Source organism: Sus scrofa, chromosome 12 (assembly GCF_000003025.6).
Source record: "Sus scrofa isolate TJ Tabasco breed Duroc chromosome 12, Sscrofa11.1, whole genome shotgun sequence".
Lineage (NCBI taxonomy): Eukaryota > Metazoa > Chordata > Mammalia > Artiodactyla > Suidae > Sus > Sus scrofa.
Window position 1 is genome coordinate 8,208,591 of NC_010454.4, and position 21,763 is coordinate 8,230,353.

The window sequence follows — 21,763 nt, forward strand, 5'->3', positions numbered from 1 at the left end:
GCCTACCACCCTGGCTTTGGGAAAAGGCAGGAGTCCCCAGGGAGTGCCTTGAGAAGTCACAGCACGGACTGTGTGTCTGCATGAGAGATGACAATGCAGATAGCATGGCAGATTGTGATCAGCCTTGGCAGGGGAGCGCCCAGCAGGGCTTTGTGGTTTGGAAAAGTGCAGCAAACAAGTAGGGCACAAGGCTCCCCAGAAGCACGCCCTACTTGCCCTCGGCACCCATACCCGGCCTCTCCCACCAAACACTCAGCATCCATTTCCTCCCTCCTCGGCTGCTCAGGGAGGCTGGTCCCCACTGGTTGGCCCCTGGAGATCTCTCCCATCCGCCTCTGGTGCCCTGCTTTTTCGCTCGGTCACTGACTTCCCGTGTTGCCTGTGTCCCACGCATGGGCCAGTGCCATTCTTCGTTTAGATTTTTGGCGAGTATAAAGAGGAATGAGCCGGCTCAGGTTGAGAAGAAGGTTGGCATCCTGTCAATCAGAAGGAAAGTTAGCACCTAGGCATTTGGATGTCAAGGCCTGATGATTCAGGAATTACCTGGTGATTTTTGATATCACATCTCTAATTGCCACCTCAATCCACTAAGAACAAAAACAGCAGGAGGAAAAGATTCGGCCAATCCCACTAGTGTGAGCCATGTACCAGTTAAAAATGGAACTGGAGGAGTTCCCATTGCAGCTCAGTGGTTAACGAATCCGACTAGGAACCATGGGGTTGCGGGTTTGATCCCTGGCCTCGCTCAATGGGTTAAGGATCTGGCATTGCGGTGAGCTGTGGTGTAGGTCGCAGCCACCGCAACACCAGGCTCAGATCTGGCGTTGTGGTGGCTCTTGCATAGGCCGGCAGGTACAACTCCGATTAAACACCTAGCCTGGGAACCTCCATATGCCGCAGGAGCAGCCCTAGAAAAGGCAAAAAGACAAAAAAAAAAAAAAAGGAGCTGGAGATCCCATGATGGCTCAGCAGTAACGAACCTGACTAGTATCCATGAGGACTCAGGTTCAGTTTCTGGCCTTGCTCAGTGGGTTAAGAATCTGGTGTTGCCGTGAGCTGTAGTGTAGATAGGTTGCAGACGCGGCTCGGATCCCGTGTTGCTGTGGCTCTGGCGTAGGCCAGCATCTGCAGCTCTGATTTGACCCCTAGCCTGGGAATTTCCATATGCTGCAAAAAAAAAAAAAAAAGTGGAACCGATGCTCTCTTTAAAACCCTGCAGAAATAACAATGTCCTGGGGGTGCTTTACTTGGGGGCACTAAAAGGTGAAAAGTGATTTTTGCCAGCCATTCTAGCTAGCCAGTCTGCCCTTCCTTCTGTTCAGCAAATCTCTGTGATGTCTTCTTTAAAACCATCCCTGCAGCTTTTTTTTTTTTTTTTTTTTTTTTTTTTTGTCTTTTTGTCTTTTTGTCTTTTTGCTATTTCTTGGGCCGCTCCACGGCATATGGAGGTTCCCAGGCTAGGGGTCGAATCAGAGCTGTAGCTGTTGGCCTATGCCAGAGCCACAGCAACTCGGGATCCGAGCCGCATCTGCAACCTACACCACAGCTCACGGCAACGCCGGATCGTTAACCCGGCAAGGACAGGGACCGAACCCGCAACCTCATGGTTCCTAGTTGGATTCGTTAACCACTGCGCCACGACGGGAGCTCCCTGCAGCTTTGATCAAAATGTGTCCTGAGTTTAGGAACCACCTTCTGTCCAGTCTACCTGATCTCCATTGTGTGACATAAATCTGTACGACCGCAGACATACGTATTTGGGGCATGGATGTCACTAGATGCTGGTCTGGAATCCTTCCGACTAAGATGGGTGGTTCATTGTCCAACACGGGCCGAAGCTTACGCACCTTTATGCTGTCAGGTTAAAAAAAGCAAAGCCAAGTCTCCTTTAGCCACTATAATTTAAAAAGCAAGGTCAGGAAACGATTGGAAAAGAAAGAAAAGACATCCTACAGAATGGGAGAAAATAGTTGCAAATGATGCAACTGGCAAGGGCTTCATCTCTAAAGTATACAGACAGCTCATACAACTCAACAACAAAACAAACCGGTCGAGGAGAGGACAAAAGACCTAAATAGACATTTCTCCAAAGAAGAGATATAGACACATGACAAGATGCTCAACATCACTGATTATTAGAGAAAAGCAAATCAAAACTATAAGGAGGCACCACCTCACACCAGTCAGAATGGCCATCATTAGTAAGTCTACAAATAACCAATGCTGGAGAGGGTGTGGAGAAAAGGGAACCCTCCTGCACTGTCAGTGGGAGTGTAAATTGGTACAACCACCACGGAAAACAGTGTGAAGTTTCCTCAGAAAACTAAATAATAGAACTACCAGCAATCCCACTCCTAGGCATATATCTAGACAAAACTATAATTTAAAAAGATCCCTGCACCTGTATGTTCATTGCAGCACTATTCACAAGAGCCAAGACATGGAAACAATCCAAACATCCATCAGCAGATGAATGGTTAAGGAAGATGCGGTACATGTATACAATGGAATACTACTCGGCCATGAAAAAAACAAAGTAATGTCATTTGTAGCAACATGGATGCAACTAGGGTTTTTTTTTTTTTTTTTTTTTTTTTGCTTTTTAGGGCCACACCCACGGCATATGGAGGTTCCCAGGCTAGGGATTGAATCAGAGCTACAGCTGCCTGCCTACACCACAGCCACAGCAACGCAGGATCTGAGCCACATCTGCAGCCTGTATCACAGCTCATGGCAACGCCAAATCCTTAACCCACTGAGCAAGGCCAGGGATGGAACCCACAACCTCATGGTTCCTAGTTGGATTTATTTCCCCTGTGCCACGATGGAAGCTCCAGAGATTCCTTCTTTTTTTTTTTTTTTTTTTTTTTTGTCTTTTTGCCATTTCTTTGGGCTGCTTCTGTGGCATATGGAGGTTCCCAGGCTAGGGGTCTAATCAGAGCTGTAGCCGCTGGCCTACACCAGAGCCACAGCAGCGAGGGATCCGAGCTGCGTCTGCAACCTACACCACAGCTCACGGCAACGCCGCATCCTTAACCCACTGAGCAAGGGCAGGGACCAAACCCACAACCTCATGGTTCCTAGTCGGATTCGTTAACCACTGCGCCACGATGGGAACTCCCAGAGATTCTTATACTAAGTAGACTTAGTCAGAAAAAGACAAATACCGTATCGTGGAATCTAAAATATGGCAAAGATGAACCCATCTACAGAACAGAAACAGACTCAGACGTAGAGAACAGACTTGTGGTTGCCAAGGGGGAGAGGGGAGGAGTGGGGTAGACTGGGAATCTGAGCTTAGTAGATGCAAACTATTATATTTAGAATGGATGAGCAATGAGGTCCTCTTGTATAGCACAGGGAACTCTATCCAATCTCTTGGTATAGACCGTGATGGAAGATGATATAAGGGAATGTATCTATATGTATGACTGGGTCACTTTGCTGTACAGCAAAAATTGGCACATGATAAATCAACTACACTTTAAAAATATAAATAAATAAATTTTAAAAATAAAAGCAAAAAAAAAAAAAAAAAAGAAGTTCCTGTTGTGGTGAGTGGAAACAAATCCGACTAGGAACCATGAGGTTGTGGGTTCCATCCCTGGCCTCACTCAGTGGGTTAAGGATCTGGCATTGCCATGAGCTGTGGTGTAGGTCGCAGACTCATCTTGGATCTGATGTTGCTGTGGCAGTGGTGTATGCCGGCAGCTGTAGCTCTGATTCAACCCCTAGCCTGGGAACCTCCACATACCACGGGTACGGCCCTAAAAAGCAAAAAAGACAAATACAAATAAATAAAAAAATAAAAGCAAGGCCAGGTCTGATCAGTTGCTTTATGTTACCTACATAGGTTCTTATATCGACAGATTTATTATTATTATTTTTTTGGCTCTATTGCTTTTATTGACTCATTAATTTTTATTAAAGTATAGTTAATTTACGCTGCTGTGTTAGTTTCAAGTGGACAGCAGAGTGATTCAGTTATACATGTGTATATGTATTTTTTCAGGTTCTTTTCTGTTATAGGTTATCATAAGATACTGTATATAGTTCCCTGTGGCAGATTTATTCTTTACTCTTTTTTTCCTCTTTAGAGTTTGTTTTGTTCAGCTTTTTATTGAACCTACATCGAGTAAACAGAATGATATCATGAAGCCCACGTACCCCTCACCCCTTTCCAACAATCGTCACCCTCTGGCCAGTTGGGTCCCCTTCCCCTCAGCTCAGGCATTCTATCATTTTATTTGTAAACAGGTCGATATGTTTCTTGAAAAGGAAAGGATTTGGGGAGTTCCGTCGTGGCTCAGTGGAAACGAATCTGACGAGCATCCATAAGGACCAGGGTTGAATCCCTGGCCTGGCTCAGTGGGTTAAGGATCCGGTGTTGCCGTGAGCTGTGGTGTAGGTTGTAAATGTGGGTCGGATCTGGCATTGCTGTGGCTGCGGTGTAGGCTGTCAGCTGCAGCTCTCATTTGACCCCTAGTTTGGGAACTTCCATATGCCATGGGTATGGCCCTAAAAAGTAAACGCTCGCTCTCTCTCTCTCTCTCTCTCTCTCTCTCTCTCTCTCTCTCTCTCTCTCTCTCTCTCACACACACACACACACGTTATCTAATTTACTTTAAATATTGCAAGTGTCTTATCTCTTTCCTTTAAGTTGAGCAGTGGCCTTGAGTCAAAACCAAAATCTGACTTGATATTATTCAGCTCCAATATCCTGTATTTCTAAAGGAATTTTGTGCTTTTCTGAAAACTCATTCATAATCTCATTTCATGTCTGTAAGGAAGCCTGTGGGGCTGGGTACGGCTGAATAGGCCCTGGTCATATCTCTGAACTTGCCTTGTACCTATGGCCTGGCCAGATGGTGACAGCGACCCCACCCCAGAGGACTGGCAGATCTGAACACTCCCACCTCTCCTGTCCCTTCCCTCCCTGTTAAATGCCGGGGCCAATCTAGGATTCTGCAAAAGAGAAGTTGTTTGCCCAGAAGATGCTTGTGTGGGAGTTCCCATTGTGGATCAGTGGGTTAAGAACCTGACATAGTGTCCGTGAGGACACAGGTTCGATTCCTGGCCTCACTCAGTGGGTTAAGGATCTGGTGTTGCAGCATAGTTCACAGATATGGCTCGGATCCAGCATTGCTGTGGCTGTAACATTTGCCTCAGTTGGAGCCGCTATTTGACGCTTGACCGAGGAACTTCCATATGCTATAGGTGTGACCCTAAAAAGAAAAAATTCAATAAAATGGTAAATTATCTTTTTTTTTTAAAAAAAAAGGAAGATGCTTGTGTATTCCTGGCCAAAGCGACTGACAGCCCTGTGGCTGGAAACCGGGAAGGTGGGGGGAGCGGATGGCCAGAAAGAATAGGAATATGGTTTGCAGGGCTTGTCGAGAAATACGCATCATAACGTGGGCAGCATCCACAGAGGCCACTTCTGGGGTCTCTTAGGACACAAAACCCCTAAACTCCTGAAGATCCCGCTGTCTCTCTGGCTGCAAAGGACAGTTACACCTTTCTGGTTGGTGTTACACTGGTAGGGAGTCTCATTTGGGAATTCCTACGCCCATCCTCTCCCTTATCAGGTGAGGTTCCGTCCTTTAAACTGCCGGCCAGGTGACCTGGGAGCAGGGGACATGCCCTGCGAGGGTGCCTCCTGTGTGCTCCAGTAGCCGGCAGGGCCTCTGCCCACACGGGAAGATGATTTTTCTTAACGTAGCTCTCTCGGGGCCGGTTTTAAGAAAGGATGTGTCAGCATTCCGGGGACACTGTCTCTGGCCCTGGCTGGCTTCTGGGAACGAGAACCTATTGCCCCCATCCCCCACGTTCCCCGGGTCCCCACCCCAGGCGTGTGGAAGGTTGATTGACACTTTGCGTGTCAGCTCGAGCTGCCTGCTGGAAGCCTGGGGCTTGGCTGGAGACTGTGGTTCATAACTTGCATTGTGCGCATCAAGGGCCCTGACAAGCGCTGATGGATTTGGCTTCCTTGTGGATCCCGAGCTCTGGGCGGGGACAAAGGGGTGCATTGTTTGGCGGGGCAGGCCTCTGCCTGTGAACCCACTCATTTGCCTGCCACTGGAGACAGGTGTATCACACGCTCAGCGTGCCAGAGCCCCGCTGGGTGATTAAGATCTTGGCTCTGTTCCCCAGGGCCAGGCTTAGAGGAGCAGATGTGCAGAGAGGAACGGCCCTGCCCTGGTCACTCTTCTGTCCCTGGAAACTGACCCCTGACTTTTCTCCTCTTCGTTTGCCCTTCTGAGCTCTGCTCCTACAAATGGTGCTTGTTAGGGACGGGAAACTTTGGGCAGGAGAGCCTGACCCCTGCCCTTTTTAGCTCATGGGCACTGGTATTCTCAGCAGGGAAGGCAAACTTGGATGCTGTTGCTTGGAGTCTGGGAAAGCATCTCCTGGCTGTGTTCTCCGTAGGCACCTGGAGGGACCACTTCTGGCCTCCCAGCCAGGGAGCATCGCTGGGTAGGTATTTTCCTTGCACCCTCTGGGTTGTTGCTGTAAGTGCTTCAAATCATTGTCATCATTTTTTTACATTAAAATCTTATTGTTTATTATATACCAAGTAAATGAAGCAAAATCAATCAGTGTGATAACACTTTGTGTGTGTGTGTGTGTGTGTGTGTGTGCTTTTTAGGGCCACACCTGCAGCATATAGAGGTTCCCAGGCTAGGGGCCCAATCAGAGCTACAGCTTCTGGCCTACACCACAGCCACAGCAGCTTGGCCTTGAAAAAAAAAAAAAAAAAGTCAGCAAGTTGCTGCTCTTAGGGAAAAAACAGGCAGTGAGAGAATTATTGAATGTTTCCTGGGGTTGCATGCATTATCTGTGTACTCCTCAAAGAAAGCTTTTAGAGATACATTATGTAAAGTTCACCCATGTGGGTTACCTGCCTGGGTTTTCCTCCTGAAAGTGATGGTGGCCTAGAATTTAAGCCCAGGTCTGTGTGACTCCACAGCCAATGATCCCTACTCCAACTTGCTCTGCCTTTATTGCTTTGTCTCTTTCCAGACCTGACAGCCCATGGCTCTGCTGCCAGAGTCTTACCTTAACACTTAGCCTTCTAGTTCTCCACTTTGCTATTCTCAGCTTGTTTTTGTTCTCGTGGTTGCCCCTCAGTGCCACAAAGTGGCTGCTGCAACTCCACGAATCCTGTCCCTATCTGTCATGGGTTGAATAGTGTCCCTTCAAAATGTATGTACTCTCAGAACATTAGAATATGACCTTAGAGCATCTTTGAAGATGTAATTAAGGTAAGGATCAAGATAGGATCGTGCTATATTAGAGTGGGCCCTAAATCCGATGAGTGTATTTATACAAAAGACAAAAAGGGGCACACGGAGCCAGAAGAAGACCATGAGAAGATGGAGGCAGAGAGTGGAGTGATGCTGCCACAGCCCAAGGAGTGTCAGGGCCACCAGAACCTGGAAGAGGCAAGGAAGTCTTCTTCCTTAAAGCCTTTGGAAGAAATGTGTCCCTACAGAGGCCTTGATTTTAGATGTCAGGCAGCCAGACTGTGAAAAAATACATTCAGTTGTTTTAAGCCACCATGTTTGTGATAACTGATTGTGGTGGCCCTTGGAAGCTGGTACCCTATCCCTGGCTGGAAGGAGAGGGGAGGGTAACACTAGCTGCTTCTACCCCTTTTATCAGGAAAGCAAAAGGTTTCCTAGAGGCATCTCATCAGACTTCCTGGAATGCCCCATTGGTCAGAAATATGTAGGGGAGTTCCCACTGGGGCACAGCAGAAATGAATCTAACTAGTATACACGAGCACACAGATTTTTTTTAAATTACTCAATGAATTTTATTACATTTATAGTTGTACAATGATCATCACAACCAAATTTTTTAGTATTTCCATCCCAAACCCTCAGTGTATCCCCTCACCCCCCCAACCTGTCTCATTTGGAAACCATAATTTTTCAAAATCTGTGAGTCAGTATCTGTTCTTCAAAGAAGTTCATTGTGTCCTTTTTTTAGATTCCACATGTAAGTGATAGCATTTGATGTTGGTGTCTCATTGTCTGACTGACTTCACTTAGCGTGATAATTTCTAGGTCCATCCATGTTGCTGCAATTGCCGTTATTTCGTTCCTTTTAATGGCTGAGTAATATTCCATTGTGTATATGTACCACATCTTCTTTATCCACTCCTCTGTTGATGGACATTTAGGTTGTTTCCATGTCTTGGCTATTGTATATGGTGCTGCAATGAACACTGGAGTACATGTATCTATTCCAGTCATGGTTTTCTCTGGATAAATGCCCAGGAGTGGGATTGCTGGATCAAATGGTAGTTCTATTTTTAGTTTTCTGAGGACTCTCCATACTGTTTTCCACAGTGGTTGCACCAATCTACATTCCCACCAACAGTGTAATAGGGTTCCCTTTTTTCCACACCCTCTCCAGCACTTATTGTTTGTAGACTTTTTGATGATGGCCATTCTGGCTGGTATAGGGTGGTACCTCATAGTGGTTTTGATTTGCATTTCTCTAATAATGAGTGATGTTGAACATCTTTTCATGTTTGTTTGTTTTTTTTGCCATCTGTATGTCTTCTTTGGAGAACTGTCTGTTTAGACCTTCTGCCCAATTATTGTTTGTTTTTTTTTTAGTATGGAGCTGCAGAAGGTGTTTATAAATTTTGGAGATTAATCCCTTGCTAGTCGCTTCATTTCCAAATATTTTCTCCCATTCTGTTGGCTTTCTTTTCGTTTTGTTTAGGATTTCCTTTGCTGTACTGGAACTTTTAAGTTTAATTAAGTCCTATTTGTTTATTTTTGTTTTTTATTGTCATTACTCTAGGAGCTAGATCTGAGAAGATATTGCTGTGGCTTATGTTGGAGAGTGTTTGGCCTATGTTTTCCTCTCATGAGCATGCATATTTGATCCCTGGCCTCAGTTGGTGTGTTAAGGATCTGGTGTTGCCATGAGCTGTGGTGTAGGTTGCAGATGTGACTCAGATCCTGCATTCTGTGTCTGTGTTGTAGGCTGGCAGCTGCATCTCTGATTCAACCCCTAGCCTGGGAACTTCCATGTGGCCCTGAAAATTAAAAAAAAAAAAAGAAAAAGAAAAAATACATAATATGGCCAATCCTAGCTGCAAGAGAGTTTGGAAAACAAGAGTAGAATTTCTTTTTCCCAAATGTGACAGACAGTTCTGAAATCTTTTATTTACTTATTCTTTTTATGGCCACACCTGTAGCACATGGAAGTTCCTGGGCCAGGGATTGAATCCGAGCTGCAGCTGTGATCTCTGATTGCCGCTGCGGCAGTGCCAGATTTTTTAACCCACTGCCCCAGGCTGGGGATTGAACCTGCTCCTCTACGTCGACTCGAGCCACTGCCGTCAGATTCTTAACCCACTGGGCCACAGCGGGAACTCCAGTTCTGAATTTTGATGTCAGTCTATATATTCTTGTTGTCAGAATGACGAGGCTACACCAAGAAGTCAGCTTCCCCAAAGCCAGGAGACCCGGGAATCTCTTCTCTCCTCTTCCCCTTTGCCCATGACCTCCCTTCTTCTCTCCTGCTTCTCGTACTGTCTCCATCCTGTATGTACCTCGAAGGAGGTCCTGAATGCTAAATGAGATAATACACAAGCACGCACCTCGCACAATGTTTGCGCTCAATGAAAATCTACAAGAAGGAGGCTTAGCTATAAAAAAAGAAAGTTGGAAATTTGATATAAAAAAGATAAGTTAGGAGTTCCTGTTGTGGCTCAGCAGGTTAAGATTCTGACGTAGTGTCCCTGAGGATGCAGGTTCGATCCCTTGTCTTGCTCAGTGGGTTAAGGATCCAGTGTTCCCGTGAGCTGCGGTGCAGGTCGCAGATGTGGTTGTGGCTGTGGTGTAGGCCTCAGGTACAGTGATGATATGACCCCTAGCCCGAGAATGTCCATATACCACAGGTGCTGTAAAATGAAAAAAAAAAATAGATTAGATATAAAAAAAAGAAAGTTGGAAAAGACTTTCTGAAGGCTGAGAACCATGCATCCTTAGTGATGTTTAAGAATTGAATGAACGGCATACGCCTCAGATTAGTAAGTGCTGCCCTCTTGGAAGCCGGGTCGTGATTTTGATCAAGACTTCTTGCACTTGAATTGTGCCTTGAAAAATCACCGGTAGAGTTTACCACATGCAGCTTCCTGGATTCCCAGTCCCTACTCCTGCTCATTGGATGGGACTCGGCCGGGGGCCGGGAATCCAGATTTTAAACAAGCACCACCAAGCTGGCCCCTCCCCTTCCCATCCAGGAATCTGTGACCAGATTCCTGAGCCTCATTCCAGCTCCAAGATGCTGAGGTTCTGCAAGAGCTGCCTGAAGTGATGTTCAGATACTTCAGGAAAGCAGTATCCTTACCGCTGTCTATTCCTGGCTTTTTGAGAGGCATTTTGGCATTACAGACCTTCGACCTTCAGGGGACTTTCCTCTGAGGAGGCTCCTGTCATGTTTGGGGACTGCCTTGGGGCTGGAGCCACACTGGGGTGGAGGCAGAGGGCTGCATGGTTGCTGCAGGAAGGATGGGAAGAAGCACTGTGTTCTGTGGTCCAGTATGACAGGTTCCTATAACCCCCGTAGGGACACACACACGGAGGCACAGACACCTGCTGGAATGAAGGGAGTGGAGGCTTCTGTAGGTGCCCCGTACCTGTGTGTCCCTGCACACGCTTCCAAGGAAGCGAGGAAATAGTCAGGTGAGAAATGGAGCTGGGATCCTGCCACCTTTTAACAGTCCAGCTACAGTCGTGTCTCTGCCTTGCCCTGTCCAGATGCCAAACACGTTCCGTCGTTGTGGTGTGAACCCCTCCATCCCGCCGCTGCCCCTCTGTTTCCCTCCGTCTCTCCCCCGCCCGCGTCACTCCCCACAGCCTCTTAGAGACTTCCTCCTCCCTCCCTGCACCCACCTCATACATGTCCTTTTATGTAAACAAGGCACTGAGCATAAAGTGCTGAGGGAGTTCCCTGGTGGCTCAGTGGGTTAAGGATCCGGCATTGTCACTGTTGTAGCTGAGGCCATTGCTGTGGCACAGGTTTGATTCCTGGCCCGGGAGCTTCCATATGCAAAAAAAAAAGAAAAGAAAAGAAAAAGAAAAAGCTTAGACCAGCACCCGGCACTTGGGAAGCACTAGATAAACAGCGGCTGTTTTTTATCGTATTCTCCTGGGCACACCCCTTGCTGAACCCCCCCCCCCAACTCATGCCCATCCTCCCTGCCCCCTCTCCATCCCTGCCATTCCCAGCTCTGTGGGATCTGGGGCTGTTTCACTGCCAGCCCATCTCCCGGCTATACAAAGGGGGCCTTTAACAGGTCTTTCCAGATGTGGAGGATTTGGAAACTATTCGGATCCGAAGGCATTTGGCCTCCAGACGCCTTCGGAAGAGGAAAGGATCCAGGACAGGGATTCGGGGGTGGCCAGCCCAGACCTCGGAGTCGGGACTCCCGAGGGACCTGGGGGCACTGTGGGTGCGTGTTAGGGTCACATCTCCCATCCTCGTCAGTTTGGTCCCCGTCGATTCCCTGCTGTGCTGGCGGACGCTCCACGGCATGGCCGTCTGCTGTGTGTGCACCTCCACAACGGCTGAGGTAGTCACATGCCTGTTTAATTTGACCCAGTGACGAGCGAAAAGTGCAAGGTGCCATGGGCGGAATTGGACCCCCCTCCCCCCCAAATTCATGTTGAAGCCCTGACACCCCCACCCCGCCCTCTGTGACCACACTTGGAGGCAGGGCTTTGGGGAGACAGTTCACAGGGTGGTATCACCATCTGAAGGCATCTGATACATTTTTAAGAAGAGGAAAAGAGAAGTCTTGCCTTCCTCGCCGTGTGAGGACACAGCCAGAAGGTGGCCGTCTGCAGGCCAGGAAGAGGGCTCTGGCCAGAATCTGGCCGTGCTGCCTCCTTGACCTCAGCCATCCAGCCTCCAGAACTGTGAGAACACGAGCGTCTGTCGTGTAAGCCCCCCTTTCTATGGCCTTTTGTTGGAGCAGCCTGAGCTAAGACGCAGGCCAAGAGCTGTGATCCACACTCCAGCACAACTGTGGCTTCAAGAAATCAGATGACTTTTAAATGGAGGCCACCTGACCAGAACCCTGTGTTCTGATCCCAGATCCAACAACTCGTGCATGACAGCCTGCCTCCTCTTTATCGTTTCTTCAAGAAAGATAGAACGGGCCACCCCCTTTGGGGGATCCCCTGCAAGTTGGTGACCAGGTGACCTGTTATGGCACCTCGGGACTCTCCAGGGCTCCTTTGTTCCCCTTCCCAAGAATGCCTGGAAAATCAGGAAGGTGATTCGTGAGCAGAGAAGTCGAGGCCCAGGGAGCTTGGACAGCCTGCCCTGTGTTACACAGTGAGAGAGTCAGAGGCCTGGGCTGGCCGGGAGTCTGGCTCCGGGTGGGTCGGTACAGAGCTCTTTGTTTTTTTTTTTTGCTTTTTAGGCCCACACCATGGCAAACGGAAGTTCCCAGGCTAGGGGTCAAATCGGAGCTACAGCTGCTGGCCTACACCACAGCCACAGCAACATAGGATCGGAGCCATGTCTGCAAACTACCACAGCTCACGGCAACGCCAGATCCTTAACCCATTGAGCGAGGCCAGGGATTGAACCCGCAACTTCATGGTTCCTAGTTGGTTTCGTTTCTGCTGGCCACGATGGGAACTCCCAGGGCTCTTTTCTGATGGGGGTGAGCTGCAAGGGGTGAGAGGCTCAGGGCCGTGGTTCGGCCAGGCCCCGGCCACGGCCCGGCCCCGCACCAGCCGTCTCCTCCAAGGCTTACAGGCTGGTCCCTCTGTTCTGGTGGGTTAGCCCCCCTGTCTCTGGTGTGCCTCCTCTGCTCCAGCCTGGCCCAGGTCTCCCCCTCAACCTCTTGGGGCCTCAGAGGCTCTCTTTGGAAAGTATCCACTCTCCTCCAGAGGCCGTATTACAAAGATCAGGGAGAGAGGACCTGAGAGGGGAGGACCTGGGGACAGAGCAGCGGGAGGTGCTGGGCAGAGTAGGCAGCAGCTGGGAGGGTCCCGCGGACACAGGGCTTCTTCCACCAACTGTCTGTGGCCGCTGAGACGTTGCTTTCACTTCTGGAGAGTGTAACTCATCCTGGGAATAAAACCTGGTTGAGGGCTTTGGGAAGGTCTCCTTTTTTTAATTTTAATTTTTAAATTTTTTTATTGTTTATTTTTTTTGGGGGGGGGTGTCTTTTTAGGGCCGCACCCAAGGCATATGGAAGAGAAGAGCTGCATCTGCAACCTTCACCACAGCTCATGACAACACCGGATCCTTAACCCACTGAGCAAGGCCAGGGATCTAGCCTTCGTCCTCATGGATACTAGTCAGGTTCATTACTGCTGAGCCACGACGGGAACTCCCTTGGAAGGCCTCCTTTAGTCCTTGAAATAGGATCCCCAAACCATCCCAGTTTGCCCAGCACAGAGGGGGTGTCTGCGCTGTGAGACTTTCAGTACTAAAACCAGCAAGGTCCCAGGTGAACCGGGACGATTCCATTACCCTGCCTAACCCTCCAAAGGAGGGTCCTCCCTTGTTTTTAAGGCAAGAACTACATACTGGAGGGCCAGTGTTAGCTTGGATTCTTGCTCAGTGTATAGGCACCCTGCTCCTCTTCTCACGGTCCCAGCGCCGTGGACCTTGGCTGTGGCCACGTCACTTGCTTTGGCCAGTGGAATGGTAGCACCATGCTGGGAGCAGAGGCTTCCTGATGGTTTGGGCTCCCGTGGTCCCCCTCAAGAAGAGCATGTCCCAGGTCTCTGCTGTCCCTTCAGTCTTGGCTCTGGAATAAAACACAGGGGGAGTGGATCTGAACCCAGCTGTGGCAGATGGAGTTAATCACTCACGCTCTGCCCTGGCCCACCAATGAATCAGGCCACTCCGCATCCATTCCCCTTGGCATTGTCAAGTTGTGCTTTGTGTCATCAAGAGGGGAGCCTGTTTCTACCGCTCCCCTGCCCCACCCCTGTGAATCTGGGCTGGCCGCCTTGTGATTGGCTTTGACCAAGAGGATGTGGTCAGAGGCTGTGCGTGGGTTCCAGAGCTGAGCCTTCGCAGACCTTGCGTGGTGAAGCCTCCCTCTTGGGAACCATGAGCCCCCATGTGGTGAGGACATCGGGTCTAGCCAAGTAAAGATTGAGAGGCCACGTGAAAGAGTGCCCAGTGGAGAACCAGCACTAACTGCAGGACATCTGAGTGAGGCCCTGAGACCCCAGCCACAGGAGCACACCCAGACGAGATCAGCAGATCTACCCAGCCAACCTGAGGAATCATAAGAAAGAAGGAAGTAATTTTTTTAAGCCCCCAAGTGTTGGGGTGGTTTGTTACGCAGTGGTAGGAAGCTGATAGCATTTCAGAGCCTGGGATCCCAGCTCAGCCAGTAGACAACTTCAAGCCAAGTTGCCCAGTTGCATCCATCCTAGGCTGGCAGAACCACGGTCCGCCTGCAGGCCGGCAGATGATGGAACAAAGGCCTCTTGCTGTAAGACACTGACTGTTCCCCTGGTTTGTTTGTAACAGTTGTGCCCATGACTGATTAATACCCAGGAGAGGCTGGCTCTGAGGTCCGTTTTTTTTTGCCAGTATTCCCAGGCCAGTAATCAGATCTGAGTGGCAATAAGCTGTGGCAATGCCAGATCCTTAACCCACCATGCTGGGCTGGGGATCGAACCCGCATCCCAGTGCTCCAGAAATGCTGCCGATCCCATTTCGCCACAGCAGGAACTCCTGAAGCCTGTTCTAAAGCCCCTGCAGTGCCGTGCTGTTGTCTCACAGGCCATGCACCATCCAAGAAATACTGATCTGGGCTCCTAATGCCACTCACAGGCTACCTGGAAGTGCCCAGACACCCTTTGTCCAACCCGGGTCCAATTTTTAGGATCCTCTTTGTAGGGAGCCTTTCACGTTCCTAGAAAAAGAAAGACATGTAAACTCTCTATCCTTAAACAGACATGGAAATAGCATAGATGCTAGACCCCCAGGAGTGCTGACGAAGAGAGAAGCATACTGGTGGTGGAAGAGAAGAAAATACAGGAAAACACACTCCTCACTTCTGGCCGGGAGATGTTGCCACCTGCGTGGAAGATGATATCGGTTCGATGAAGTTCAAAAGCAACACTAAGCAACATGTTTTTAGTGCTCCCTACACCTGTAGTAAAACCACACTGGAAAATAAAGGGAATAATAAACAGAATCCAGCACATTCGTCCTGCTGGGGAGCAGGGAGGATGTTTGAGGAAGATTGTGCCAAGTGTGTCAGTGATATTGATTCCAGTCCAGACCTTAGGGTGGGGGTGGGGTCCAGGTGATTCCTGTTACCTATGCGTAATATCCACACGGGAAGCGGCATCAAGTGACGAGGAGGTGTGTGGGCTCTGAATTTGAATCCGGCTGTGCTCCTTATTTAGGTCTTGGGCAAGGGACCTAACCCTATGCCTTCATTTCTCCGTCTGTAAGTTACATGTGTTATTTTGTATCTATCAACGATTGCGCAGTAGCTTGGGTTGAGTTGGAAAGGATACATCTTTGTGTTCATTCATCACTTCAACCAGGAATAAGCATCTGCCTTGAACCAGGGGCATGGGGGCTTACACCGGCCAGCCGAAATAAGCTGGTGAATTATGCGGCTTAACTCCATTTACTGATAGACATGGCAAGAGTTGACTGCAGCCAGTGTTGTCATAAAGACACCCTTTCACTCAGGTGTCAGGGACAGGAGGGTGGGGAAGATTTCCTGGAGGGAGAGAATTTCGCTCAGCTGCTTCCCGCCCGTCTCTGGGGTGGGACTGACCGTGCCCCCAGCGGGCCTGCCGTGCCCAGGGTTTCCGCCTCGCCTTGGTCTTGAATGGAGTGATTGTCATGTGGGTGGGGAGGAGCTGGCTATGAAGTTCAATAATTAATTTGCCACAATTAAACCAGAGACTTCTGTCTCCAGCACCAGATAAGCAAGTGGAGAGCTAACAACGGGGCAGGGAGGGGCCGCTTTGACAAACCGGTTGTGAGGGCAGGCCAGGCTGATTGAGTGTTGATAGTGGCCATCATTGCTTTATTGTGGCAATAATATTGTCATCAGGCATCTGGGGGACCTAGCAAGGCAGGCGCCCGCCCGCTGCAGGCGTCAGGGGGGAAACCCCGGCCAGGCTTTCTTTGCAGACTCCCGGGACCACCACGGAAGGCCTTAGGGTCCCAAGGTGGAAGGCGGGTGATCAGCTCACCCCAACCCATCCTGTCTGGGCCAGGCAGAGCTCTCACATCTCCACCGAGAGGCACATGAAGTCTGCAGAAGACTCTTAGGCAAAGAGGTGATCAGCCCATGGGGAATGGCTTTCCCTGGGAAGCAGAAAAGGGAGTAGGTGGTGTTAGGTTAGACTCCAGGAAGAACTTTCTCCTGAAGCAGCAGTCATCAGAATAGCTTTCATGTCCTGTGTGCGTGCCAGGCCCCTAGCACTGGTGCATGACATGAATTCACTAAGTCCCGTAACCATGAGGTGGGTACTTTTATTAGCCCTTTTTAGAGATGAGGAAACCGGGTCCCACGTAAGTTAAACACCTGGTCCAAGGTCCCATAGCTCCAAAGCAGCAGAGACGTGAAACCAAAGAGCCTCTTCTTGGAGCCACTAGACTCCAGGTATCCTGTCTCCCAAGCGTGTCCATCAATGAGAGGTGCTTTAGGACAGCCTCATCTCCAGAATCGTCCTTGGCGCTCTTGTTCTGGCGTGAATGAGCTGGTGTAGCTGCCTACACATACACAACACATGCAGGTACACACCTGTATCACATGCACGTGCACCACACAGACATCACACACACGTGCACATGCACATCACACCCCACTTACACACACATACGCACATCCCATGAACACCCCCCCCCCCATCACCCCTCTCCATCTTTGACCTGACAGTAGCCCTTCCAAGGGTCTTCCTGGGACACACTGAGGGCTGTGCTAGACACACCGATGCTTGGCTGCCACAGCCACACCGGAGAACAGATCTCATCCTGGCCCTTGAAGTTGTCCACACTTACTGCACACTTGCCCCTGGTAATCAGGTCATGTTCATCTTTGCAGGTCTTCTCCCTTTACCTCTTGAAAGAGCTCATTAAACTTCGCCGTGGTCCTGAGACGGTGACTGGGAACCATCCCTGGTCACCTTGACTTATATCGAGGTCCACCGAGGGTGGGAGTCTCCTGCAGTATCGTTCCACCCGTGAACCACACGTTGAATAAGGAGGAAAAATCCCAAACACACCCTCCCCACCCCCAGAGCCTCAAGGTAGGCAGAGACGCTGAGACAAGGTGATAGGTGCCCACGGCCCTTGGTACGGAAATTACTTGGTCAATCTGTTAACTCGCCAGGCAGTGACCTAGGGCTGGTTTGATCAGTGTTCACCCTGTGTGTGTAGTGAGGTCGCCTTTGCTCTGTGGCTTTTGTCTCCAGAGTCAGTGAAAAGGAGGCAAATGTGTGGGTCTAGAATTTCCCTCCCTCATTCATCCCGGAAGAATGCGTGGGTTTATGGAATATGGGCTGATGGACTGACTCATACTCTCTGCAGAATCAGAGGTGACCTGGGCTTCCGACTGGGTTCTGAGACTTGGATCCAGAGTAGGATTTCCCAACCTCATCGCCATGACCTTGGGACCGGAGCTTTCTGTGTCGTTGTGGGCGTCGGGGGGCTGTCCTGTGCATTGGAACATGGGCAACAGAATCCTGGCCTCTCTTCACTAAATGCCAGTACCACCCGTACCCTCGGCCATGACACCCCCAAATGTCTCCAGACATTGCCCAGTGTCCCCGGGGGGGCCATGACTGTCCTTACGCCAGCAGTCACCCTGCCTCTTAATCCCTCTGCCTTCTCCATCCATCCACACCCCTCCCATCGGTTCAGCGGGCGTTCTGATGATTGTGGATGAAACCAGTCGCTCTGGGGGTCAGGCGGGAGGTAAAACCCAGGCCCTACCTCGCAGCACCTCTCCTGCTAACAAGTGTGGTGGCAGGTGATCACTTCCAGAAGCCAGCCACGCTTGGGGAGGGGGGCACGGGAGCTGGAGAAATTGGGCATTCTGGCCTTTCCTCTCAAAGTCCTCTTTCTCTGAGATGCCTGTGAATGGCCAGCTGAGACTCGAGTCCACTCTGCAGGCAAGGACAAGCCCGCAGCACAAACACCCCTCTGTCCTTTCTCCAAAGGGAGTTTTCCTTCCTCTGTCCTCCTCCCCCTCCCCTTTGAGGAACTCTCATTTTTTTAACCCGGTCAGTCCCCTGGCTTGCCCTCTTCCCCCCACCCCCGCCGCCCCCCCAGTCCTGGTACACCTGACTTATTTATTTATTTACGGCTGGAGTGTTTGAGTTGAGGGTTAGTTCGGGTCTATTAAGTTCGCTCCTTTTCCTGCCTGGGAACCCGGGTAATGAGTAACCATAGCGTGCTACAGGCAGCTGTCTGGGACAAACCCAGAGACTCCGTGGGAGCTGCATAAGGGCGCGTTTGTTCTGTCCCTGCTCAATAGTTCCTTGTGCAGGAGACAGGGATGGGAGGGACGGAGGGAGGGAGCACGAGGGAGGAAAAAAGGGACAGACACTCAATCACTGCACTTTTGACAATTCTTCTCTTCTCACCTCCCCCATCTCCCCCCTCCCGCAACCTCCACCCAGCATCATGGACTTAAGACTTTAAGACTCTTCCCTGACTCTGTGAACCTGGGGACAGGCCCCATCCAAATCTTTTTGGCAAATTGTAGATGATATGGAGCCTGAGGGCCGATGTTTCACAAGGGGCGGTTCGGATGCCCTGGGTCACCCTTACTCAATTCGCACAATACCTGTTGTCCTCTACTTCATGTAATGATCCAATAAATCTCGCAATAGCAGCTCCCAACCTTGTGTGCCTGGATATGCTGTAAGTCTGCTTGGAAAGTGCTTTCATAAAGCAGTCGGCGTATATTATGGAGTTAGTCCTATGCCGGGCCATCCTCATGAGGCTCACTTGGGCTGGCCTTGATTTGTATTCTTATGCAGACAAGAGAGACCAAGAACTAAATGGCACATTCGGCCTTTGGAAAATCTGCCACGTGATGGTGACATCCATTCACTCAGCACACAGGTCCTAAACACCTACAACAAAGCCAGCCGCCTGGCTCGTTACCAGGGGCAACTAGAGGCATGGACAGGGCATGATCTTTTGCCCCGGGTTTACAGTGTGGTAAGGAAAATAGGAAAGAACCCATGTCCCTGGATTAGGGTTACCTAAGATAGAGTGGGCTAGATGCCCCAGGAGGGGTACAAGCCAGATATCTAGGGAGCGAGGAGGAGGGAAAGATCAAAATCTTTGGGGAGCATAAAGGAAGGCCAGGCTCCAGGAAGTGAAGGGGAAGGGGGGGCCCTCCTCCAGGCAAAGGAAATCAAGGCAGGCAACACGGACATATCTGGGGAACAAGGAGGGGGGGGGTTAAGTTACGTTGTGGGTAGATGAATCAAGATCCGTGGTATGTTTTCAATGAATTGAGCTATGGTGTGTAAGATGCATTTAAAGGGGAAGATGCTAATGATGTGGAAGCCAGTTAGAAGATGCCAGCAGTCCAGAGAGAAGAAAATGAGAAAAGCCAGGATGGGAGAAATAGTGAAACACAGGATGATAGAGGGCTTAGCAGCTGATGGAGAGAGCAGAGGGCAAGTAGCCCTACGGCGTTAAGCCTCTGTGACCAGCAGGCAGAACTAGGGAGATGGAACAGATCAGGAGGACCAGGGAAGCACCAGAACTGAGAAGCAAGATGAGCAGTATGGTTGGGATGTGCTGAGTTTGAGAGGCCCGTGGGCCACCCAGTGGCAGAGGTCTCATAGCCAGCTGGAAACAGAGATCTAGAGCTGGGGTGGGAAGTCAGGGCCACAGCTTCCCCCTGGCTCTCGACTCTGATGCTCCAATAAGGGTGGTGCATCTCTTCCCATCCCACCTGCTATGCCCTGCTCCGGGCTCCAAGAGCTGCCCTATCAGCATCGCATTGGCAGGCTCTCAGCTTCTGAATCCCAGCTGGGTCTAGCCAGGGAGTAACGGGCACGAGACTGGAGGGTGAGAAGCAAGTGGCCACAGTCCCTGGCAGGCAGGTCTCCCTCTTTAGATCCTGGAAATGGTGGCTGCTCTTACCCCTCTGACCTCGTGGGGGTCAAGCCTCACCACTTCAGCTGGCCCTCTCCCTTGCAGGATGCCCGAAATCTTCCTGTCTTATGCAGTCCCTGTCTTAAACTCTCTTCAGTCCCCCCATATGGATGGGCCATTTAGATCCTATCGGGACCCTGAATAATAAAAAAATGAGAGTCAAAGGACACGCAAGGTGTAGCCTCTGTCTCTTTGTCACAAATGATCCTCCTGGTCAGCTGAGACCTGCTGGGCAATGGACACATAGTCATCACAACTGAGAAAAGCTTTTCGAGCTGAGATGACTCAAGCATTTTCTAGGTTTCTTCCATCATTCTGAATGTCAGTGTACTTGCTTCTTCATCTCTTGCCTTTTAACACTTCTAGATGCTCCTCTGTCTTATTGGGTCGCCTGCCAACTTACCCAGGTGACTTCAGACCTTCCTCTTCACACTAAGGCGGGCTGCTGTTCCAAGTGGAAGGCATGCCTTTGGATCAGCTTCTCCTTTCTTCCCATGATGCTGATGGAGAGGTTGTCGTTGCAGTGATGGGTCTCCAGTAGTGGACCCAGCATTACCTAAGCAGAAGGGAATTCTGAGCAACAATTTTGTGCAAGTTTATTGAGACTTCTTCCAAAATGTAGGGGATTTTTTAGCTGGAAGATAGCCTACAAATATCAGTCTATTTTTATTTTTTATTGTTTTATTTTTATCTTTTAACAATTTATTTTATTCAAGTATAGTCAATTTATAATGGTGTGCTAATTTCTGCTGTACAGCAAAGTTATTCATGGATATGTATGTACGTATCTCTCTATTCTTTTTCATATTCTTTTCCATTATGGTTTATCACAGGGTATTGACTATAGCTCCCTGTTCAATACAGTAGCACCTTGTCATTTATCCATCCAATATATAATAGTTAATATCTGCCAATCCCAAACTCCCAATCCATCCTTCCCCTACCCCCTCTCCCCATTGGCAACCACAGGTCTGTTCTCTATCTCCGTGAGTCTGTTTCCTAGGTAAGTTCACTTGTGTCACATTTTAGATTCCATATATGAGTGGTGTCATATGATATTTGTCTTTCACTTTCTGACGTACATCACTTAATATAATAATCTCTAGTTGCATCCATGTTGCTGCAAAGGCATTACTTCATTCTTTTTTATGGCTGAGTAGTATTCCATTGTATATGTATACCACATCTTCTTTATCTATTCATCTATCAATAGACATTTAGGTTGTTTCCATGTTTTGGCTATTGTGAATAATGCTGCTGTGAACATAAGTGTGCATGTATCTTTTTGAATTGTAGTCTTGTGGGATTGCTGGATCATATGGCAACTCTATTTTTGATTTTTTGGGGGGAACCTCCATTCAGGCTATTTAAATGCATGCATGCACACCATGCTGTGATGGCTTTCCCATCTTAATAGGCCCTGTGGCTGTCTTTATCACGACCTCTTAGCACATGGTTGGGAAGCTGAACTTCAGTTACTGGTGGTGGATACCCAAATGGAACTAGCATGGACCCAAAGAGGTATTTATTAGAAGGATTTGCAGGCACAAAAAGGAACCCAAGTGGAAGAATGAACTGTCAAGGGCAGGCTGGAGTGAGT

General features: G+C 49.4%; 1 protein-coding gene across 3 annotated transcripts in view; it reads left to right on the forward strand.

The window, feature by feature from the left end:
* The window catches only part of LOC102165318, a 381,153-nt gene that overhangs the window by 3,751 nt on the left and 355,639 nt on the right, over positions 1–21,763 (forward strand). Inside the window, exon 3 of one of the 3 annotated variants that reach the window (XR_002337041.1) lies at positions 14,968–18,292. The exons of the other annotated variants lie outside the window; for them this stretch is intronic. The gene's annotated coding sequence lies outside the window, so the exon portion shown is untranslated. Of the gene's footprint in view, positions 1–14,967; positions 18,293–21,763 lie in introns of those variants that run through there. 3 annotated transcript variants of the gene reach the window in all.